The following is a 7,221-nucleotide window of genomic DNA, read 5'->3' on the forward strand; positions in this document are numbered from 1 at the left end:
CACTTCTTAGAAATCAAAAGTAAGCTGACGATTAGTTGTTTATGCGCGCCACCATGTTTTTTATTTTCGTGTCAACCAAAGATAAGAGACAAGATGAGTTTGGTTTGTTTGCTGAATGCATGTTGAAGGAGTTGTGTCGTCTACGATAATTTACTTCCCTTCATTCACTTCCGGAAGTTTACCCTTCACCTCATTATAACATCTTTGGTCTGACAGACGTTTACGTGACAACAAGAATGCAGTGTATAATATCAACAAACATGGTGCCACACATAGCTTAGCATTAGCTCATTATTAACAGTAGAACCTTCAAAAAAGCATTTCACACACATCATAGGTGTCCATTATAATCTATGCAATAATTGGAATGCATTATTCATCACCAGTACTTGAAAACGTGAATAAAACTGTAAATACATTATAAGACAGACAGAGTGCTACAGTAGAAACGATATACAGAAAATAAGGTACGGGAACGACAGGAGGTACAGGAATGACAGGAAGGCACACATGCCCAAAGTTATTATTTGTAAGGAAAACAACAAGGCAGGCAATGCGAGCGCCAGTTAGAAAAAGTGCCAATTCGTGCAAGACTGCGCAAACGTCTGCATACTTGATCTGCTGAAACATTGGTTTAGTGCTTGGGCTCTCCTCGAAGACAGAAGTTTGTCCGGCTCAGTAAAGCCTCAAATATAAATTGTACGCAACACTGAAATGGGCTACTTCTATGTGAATTAATGAGGCGGAACACACCTAAATTCAAACTGAAAATGAAACTTGTTAGAAAATAATTTGAAATTGACCTGTTGAAACATAGGCTATTGATAATTAGCAGGCAGCGTGTGTTAACTGTCCTGTTGCATAACAATSACATTTTGGAACATTTAGTGCATTCTGACATCACTTGCATAAAACTCACGCTGGGGCGACCGTTAGAAATATTTGGAATTCACGTGTAAACAGGTTAAGAATGATGGAGGGTCCTCACGAGTGGCGCAGTGGTCTAAGGCACTGCATCGTAGTTGTTAGCTGTGCCACTAGAGATCCTGGTTCAAGTCCAAGCTCTGTCGCAGCCGACCACGACTGGGAAACCCATGGGGCAGCGCACGATTGGCCCAGCGTCGTCCGGGTTAGGTGAGTGTTTTGGCCCGCAGGAATGTCCTTGTCATTGCGCACTAGCGACTCCTGTGTGGGCGGGCGATGCACGCTGACAAGGTTGCCAGGTGTAGTGTTTCCTCTGACACATTGGTGTGGCTGCTTCTGGGTTAAGCGGGCATTGTGTCAAAGAGCAGTACTGCTTGTTGTGTCATGTTTCGGAGGACGATGGCTCTCGACTTCGTCTCTCCGAGTCCGTACGGGAGTTGCAGCGATGAGACAAGACTAACTACCAATTGGATACACGAATTAGGGGGAAAAAGGAAGAAAAGTAAAACAATGAATTATTATTTTTAAAGAATGATGTAATCCACTGTGTTATCTTGGGACCTTCAATGCTGCAGAAATGTTTTGGTACCCTTTGCCAGATCGGTGCCTCAGCACTGTCAACTGTGGGACCTTATCTGTATTCCTTTCCAAATCATGTCCAATCAATTGAATTTACCACAGGTGKACTCCAATCAAGTKGTAAAAACGTCTCAAGGATGATCAATGGAAACAGGATGCACCTGAGCTCAATTTCGAGTCTCGTAGCAAAGGGTCTTATGTTACTTATGTTAATAAAGTATTGTTTTTTTATACTGTCATGTTTACTCTCCCTCCCCCCTCGTAATGACGTCGCCAGTTGTCTCATCATTACACACACCTGCCACCATCCTTACGGGGCACCTGCGCCTCATGACACTCACCTGAACTCCATCACCTTCCTTATTACCTCCCCGATATCTTGGTTCGATATCTCAGGCGTTATTGACTCTGTTTCATGTCTGTACGCTTTTCGTGTTTCTTGTTTTCTACTATGTTCTATTTACTATTACATTTGCACTCCCTGTACTTGCTTCCCGACTCCCAGCGTACACAGTACATATACACTACCGTTCAAAAGTTTGGGGTCACTTAGAAATGTCCTTGTTTTTGAAAGAAAAGCTAMATTTTTGTCCATTCAAATAACATCAAATTGATCAGAAATTCAGTGGACACATTGTTMATGTTGTTAATGACTATTGTAGCTGGAAACGCCTGATTACTACAAACAGTTGAAGTCGGAAGTTTACATACAYCTTAGCCAAATACATTTAAACTCAGTTTCACAATTCCTGACATTTAATCCTAGTAAAAATTCCCTGTCTTAGGTCAGTTAGGATCACCACTTTATTTTAAGAATGTGAAATGTTAGAATAATAGTAGAGAATTATTTMKTTCAGCTTTTATTTCTTTCATCACATTCCCAGTGGGTCAGACGTTTAYATATACTCAATTAGTATTTGGGAGCACTGCCTTTTAAATTATTTAACTTAGGTCAAACGTTTCGGGTAGCCTTCCACAAGCTTCCCACATTTAAGTTGGGTGCATTTTGGCCCATTCCTCCTGACAGAGCTGGTGTAACTGAGTYRGGTTTGTAGGCCTCCTTGCTCGCACACGCGTTTTCAAATSTGCCCACAAATGTTCTRTAGGATTGAGGTCAGGGCTTTGTTGATGGCCWCTCCAATACCTTGACTTTSTTGTCCKTAAGCCATTTTGCCACAACTTTGGAAGTATGCTTGGGGTCATTGTCCATTTGGAAGACCCATTTGCGACCAAGCTTTAACTTCCTGACTTCAATATATCCACATCATTTTCCTTCCTGATGATGCCATCTATTTTGTGAAGTACACCAGTCCCTCCTGCAGCAAAGCACCCCCACCACATAATGCTGCCACCCCCGTGCTTCACGGTTGGGATGGTGTTCTTCGGCTTGCAAGCGTCCCCCTTTTTCCTCCAAACCTAACAATGGTCATTATGGCCAAACAGCTCTATTTTTGTTTCATCAGACCAGAGGACATTTCTCCAAAAAGTACGATCTTTGTCTCCATGTACAGTTGCAAACCTTAGTCTGGCTTTTTTTGTGGCGGTTTTGGAGCAGTGGTTTCTTCCTTGCTGAGCGGCCTTTAAGGTGATGTTGATATAGGACTTGTTTAACTGTGGATATAGATAATGTTGTACCTGTTTCCTCCAGCATCTTCACAAGGTCCTTTGCTGTTGTTCTGGAATTGATTTGCACTTTTTTCACCAAAGTGCGTTCATCTCTAGGAGACAGAACGCGTCTCCTTCCTGAGTGGTATGATGGCTGCGTGATCCGATGGTGTTTATACATGCGTTATATTGTTTGTACAGATGAACGTGGTACCTTCAGGCGTTTGGAAATTGCTCCAAAGGATGAACCAGGCTTGTGGCGGTCTACATTTTTTCTGAGGTCTGGGCTGATTTCTTTGGATTTTCCCATGATGTCAAGCAAAGAGGCACTGAGTTTGAAGGTAKGCCTTGAAATACATCCACAGCTACACCTCCAATTGACTCAAGTTATGTCAATTAGCCTATCAGAGGCTTCTAAAGCCATGACATTATTTTCTGGAATTTTCCAAGCTGTTTAAAGGCACAGTCAACTTAATTTTTGTAAACTTCTGACCCACTGGAATTGTATACAGTGAAATAATCTGTTTGAAACAATTGTTGAAAAATGGCTTGTGTCATGCACATTGTAGATGTTCTAACAGACTTGCAAAAACTGTAGTTTGTTTACAAACAAATTTGTGTAGTGGTTGAAAAACATTTATTTTTTTTTAATTATTTAAAAAAAGAATTTGCACCTTTTTTTCCCCAATTTCGTGTATCCAATTGGTAGTAGTTACAGTCTTGTCTCATGCTCTACTCCCGTACGCTCCTCCGAAACACAACTCAACCAAGCTGCACTGCTTCTTGACACAATGCGCATCCAACCCGGAAGCCAGCCACACCAATGTGTCGGAGGAAACACATTACACCTGGCGACCGTATGTCAGTGCATGCCCCGGCCCCCACAGGAGTCACTAGTGCGCGATGAGACAAGGATATCGCTGCCGGCTAAACCCACCCTAATCCGGACGACACTGGCCAATTGTGTGTCGCTCCAGGGCCTCCCAGTCGCGGCCGCTGCGCAAGAGCCTGACTCGAACCCAGAATCTCTAGTGCACAGCTAGCACTGCGGTGCAGTGCCTTAGACCACTGTGCCACCCGGGAGGCCAAAAAAACAAGTTTTAATGACTCCAACCTAGGTGTGTGTAAACTTCTGACTTCAAATGTAGGTGTACAGAGGCCCATTATTAGCAACCATCACTCCTGTGTTCCAATGGCACGTTGTGTTAGCTAATCCAAGTTTATAATTAAAAGGATAATTATCATTAAAAACCTTTTGCAATTATGTTAGCACAGCTATAACTGGCCTTCTTTAGACTAGTTAGTATCTGGAGCATCAGCATTTGTGGTTCGATTACAGCTCAAAATAGCCAGAAACAAAGTCCTTTCTTCTGAAACTCGTCAGGCTATTCCAATATGAGAAATTGCAAGAAACTGAAGATTCATACAATGCTGTGTACTACTCCCTTCACAGAACAGCGCAAACTGGCTCTAACCACAATAGAAGGAGGAGTGGGAGCCCCGGTGCACAATTGAGCAAGAGGGCAAGTGAGTGTCTAGTTTGAGAACAGACACCTCACAAGTCCTCAACTGCAGCTTCATTAACCTCCAGGCTGTGTAAGGGCTATTTGACCAAGAAAGAGATGATGGAGTGCTGCATCAGATGACCTGGCCTCCACCCAATTGAGATGGTTTGGGATGAGTTGGACGCAGCGTGAAGGAAAAGCAGCCAACAAGTGCTCCGCATATGTGGGAACTCTTTCAAGAATGTTGGGAAAGCATTCCAGGTGAAGCGGTTGAGAGAATGCCATGAGTGTGCAAAGATGTCGTCAAGGCAAAGGGTGACTACTTCGAAGGATCTAAAATATATTTTGATTTGTTTAACACTTTTTTGGTTACTACATGATCCATATGTGTTATTTCATAGTTTTGAAGTCTTCACTATTATTCCTAAATGTAGAAAAATAGTAAAATAAAAAACCCTTGAATAGAGAGTGTGTCTAAACTTTTGACTGGTACTGTATATACACACATTCACACACAGTGTATGGAGGTGTATGCTCAATACAAAATTGTAACTCATCGCCTCTGTGCCTCAACATTGAAGATAATTACTTAAAGAAGAATGTTAATAGTTAGTCTGCTGCCACCCATTAAAATCATAAATATTATATTCTACAATAAAATAAGAGTCCAAGTTGACACAATCCATTATTTAGCATTCATTCCCATTGGGTTGAAAATAACTCGAAACACAACCAAAACAAACAGGAAATGCATCCAACAAATTAGTAGTCACAAGTTTGATGTAGTTTTTGTGTGCTATGACTATGGACCAAATGCTTAACTTTTACTACTTTAATACAAATATTTAATTTGCCATGGTCCCTTAAAATGTGAGGACTAGGTAACCAAAGTGCTATATATTTCAAAATGGTTCACCCGATATGGATGAAAATACCCTAAAATTAAAGCTGATATTCTGCACTTTAACCTCATAGTCATTGTAGCATTTCAAATCCAAAGTGTCCCCCCAAAAATCCCAATACTTTTGGAGCTAACTATCTGTAGAAATATTGTTGTCCATCCTTTACTCATATATATATATAATATATATATATATTACACACATACATACGTTTTTATTACCCTACAGCCCCAGAATCAGCAGTGACTGGCCGTGTATGCGATGCCCCCATAAAGTAAATTCCCAGACCATACCTAAATGATTATTGCACTGTCGGTCAATTCTTGCTGTTCAGTTCCATAAGCTGGTGCTGTCTTACCAGGAAGATGCACACAAAAAATCCACTCTTACGTTCCTTATGTGTCCAACATTACTCAAATACTTGTTTGATGGAAACATTAATGTAAAGAAAGATGACAATGGATCTCTCTATTCTCGCTTGGCTGTGGGCTGGAATTTTTCCTCCTTTTGTTTGTCTCTGACGGGGGAAATAGTTCATGTTAGCTATTCAGCTTTAAAAGCAATTGAGGGAAAATAAAACCACATGTGAGGTTTGACAGTAATCCAGCCAAGAGGTTTTTCTTTTTTTGGTTTTAGCATGCTCTGGTGCTCTCCCTGTTCGCAGACACATCTTAATACTGCTTTCCTTTTYTTGTCCAGTCAGCGGGGAGAAAAAAAGATTGTCGACTGGAAACTGTTTTAGTACCACAGACTCCACAGGAAGACACTCAAACCATAGGGTGCCGTCAAAACMCGMAACACCGGCCACAGATGAGACGGACAGACTCACAGCTATACTGTTAAGCAGAGAGGGGGAGCCGCTCTCTTCAAACTGAGAACTCACAGAAAGCCACTACACCTCCAGATGACACCACCAGACAATTAATACAGGAATCAAGGACCTGTAAAATTGTTCTATAACTGTCCAAAACTAACAGAACATGTCAAACTGAGGAATGCTACTAGCTAAGGAAAGGAATTACGTTTTTATACTGTATGCTACAGAACTCTCGAATCACTCCTTGTCCAGTCTCCATCCTGTTCTTCCTTCCTCAGTYTTCTGTGTTTTCACAATGTTTCTGTTGTCTTATGCTGATCTTAAATAGATCCAACTGTTATTTTTAATGACTGTGGATATTCTTCTGCTTGCATTTTAGAGGCTGCAAGAGATCTTTACAGATGTAAATAAACTATGTTAACTTGTGACTTGGACTTATGCTTTCACTGCAGGTGCACATATCCTTTCGAAAATCTATGCAGAACTGCAGAACCTGGCAGGGTTTTCATGAAAATGGGTGACAGAGTAAAGCAAGCTAAYTTACATTAAAGAAAATAATTAACGTTTCTGGTCTGTGAGCTTACCACTKGGTTAATTCAAGTTAACAGGTCAGTAGTATTACAAGCAGGCAAAATGTGGCACAGAACGTCTTAATGACATAATTTTCTGTTTGTAAACCATTTTTCTGGGATATTATATAACCAGATTACACCTAACTGGTCTCTGTTACAACCAGGTAAAGATTTTTTATGTTTACGCAAGTCGTTAATARTCTTGCTTGAGAAATATCCAAGTGTCTTGGCTGTGTCTGTTTAATATCAAGATGGAAGTTCTGGCTTTTTCACCTGAACAAGACCATGTGCAAACTCCCCTTGCCTGAACAGGATTG

At 41.1% G+C, this 7,221-nt stretch overlaps 1 protein-coding gene across 4 annotated transcripts in view; it reads left to right on the forward strand.

The window, feature by feature from the left end:
* The window catches only part of raly (RALY heterogeneous nuclear ribonucleoprotein), a 179,599-nt gene extending 172,842 nt beyond the window's left edge, over window positions 1-6,757 (forward strand). For all 4 annotated transcript variants that reach the window (XM_070438344.1, XM_023983944.1, XM_070438373.1 and 1 more), the window contains one exon: window positions 6,219-6,757. The gene's annotated coding sequence lies outside the window, so the exon portion shown is untranslated. The remainder of the gene's footprint in view (window positions 1-6,218) is intronic.
* Window positions 6,758-7,221: the final 464 nt, after the last annotated feature.

This window comes from Salvelinus sp. IW2-2015, linkage group LG1 (genome assembly GCF_002910315.2).
Source record: "Salvelinus sp. IW2-2015 linkage group LG1, ASM291031v2, whole genome shotgun sequence".
Classification (NCBI taxonomy): Eukaryota; Metazoa; Chordata; class Actinopteri; order Salmoniformes; family Salmonidae; genus Salvelinus; species Salvelinus sp. IW2-2015.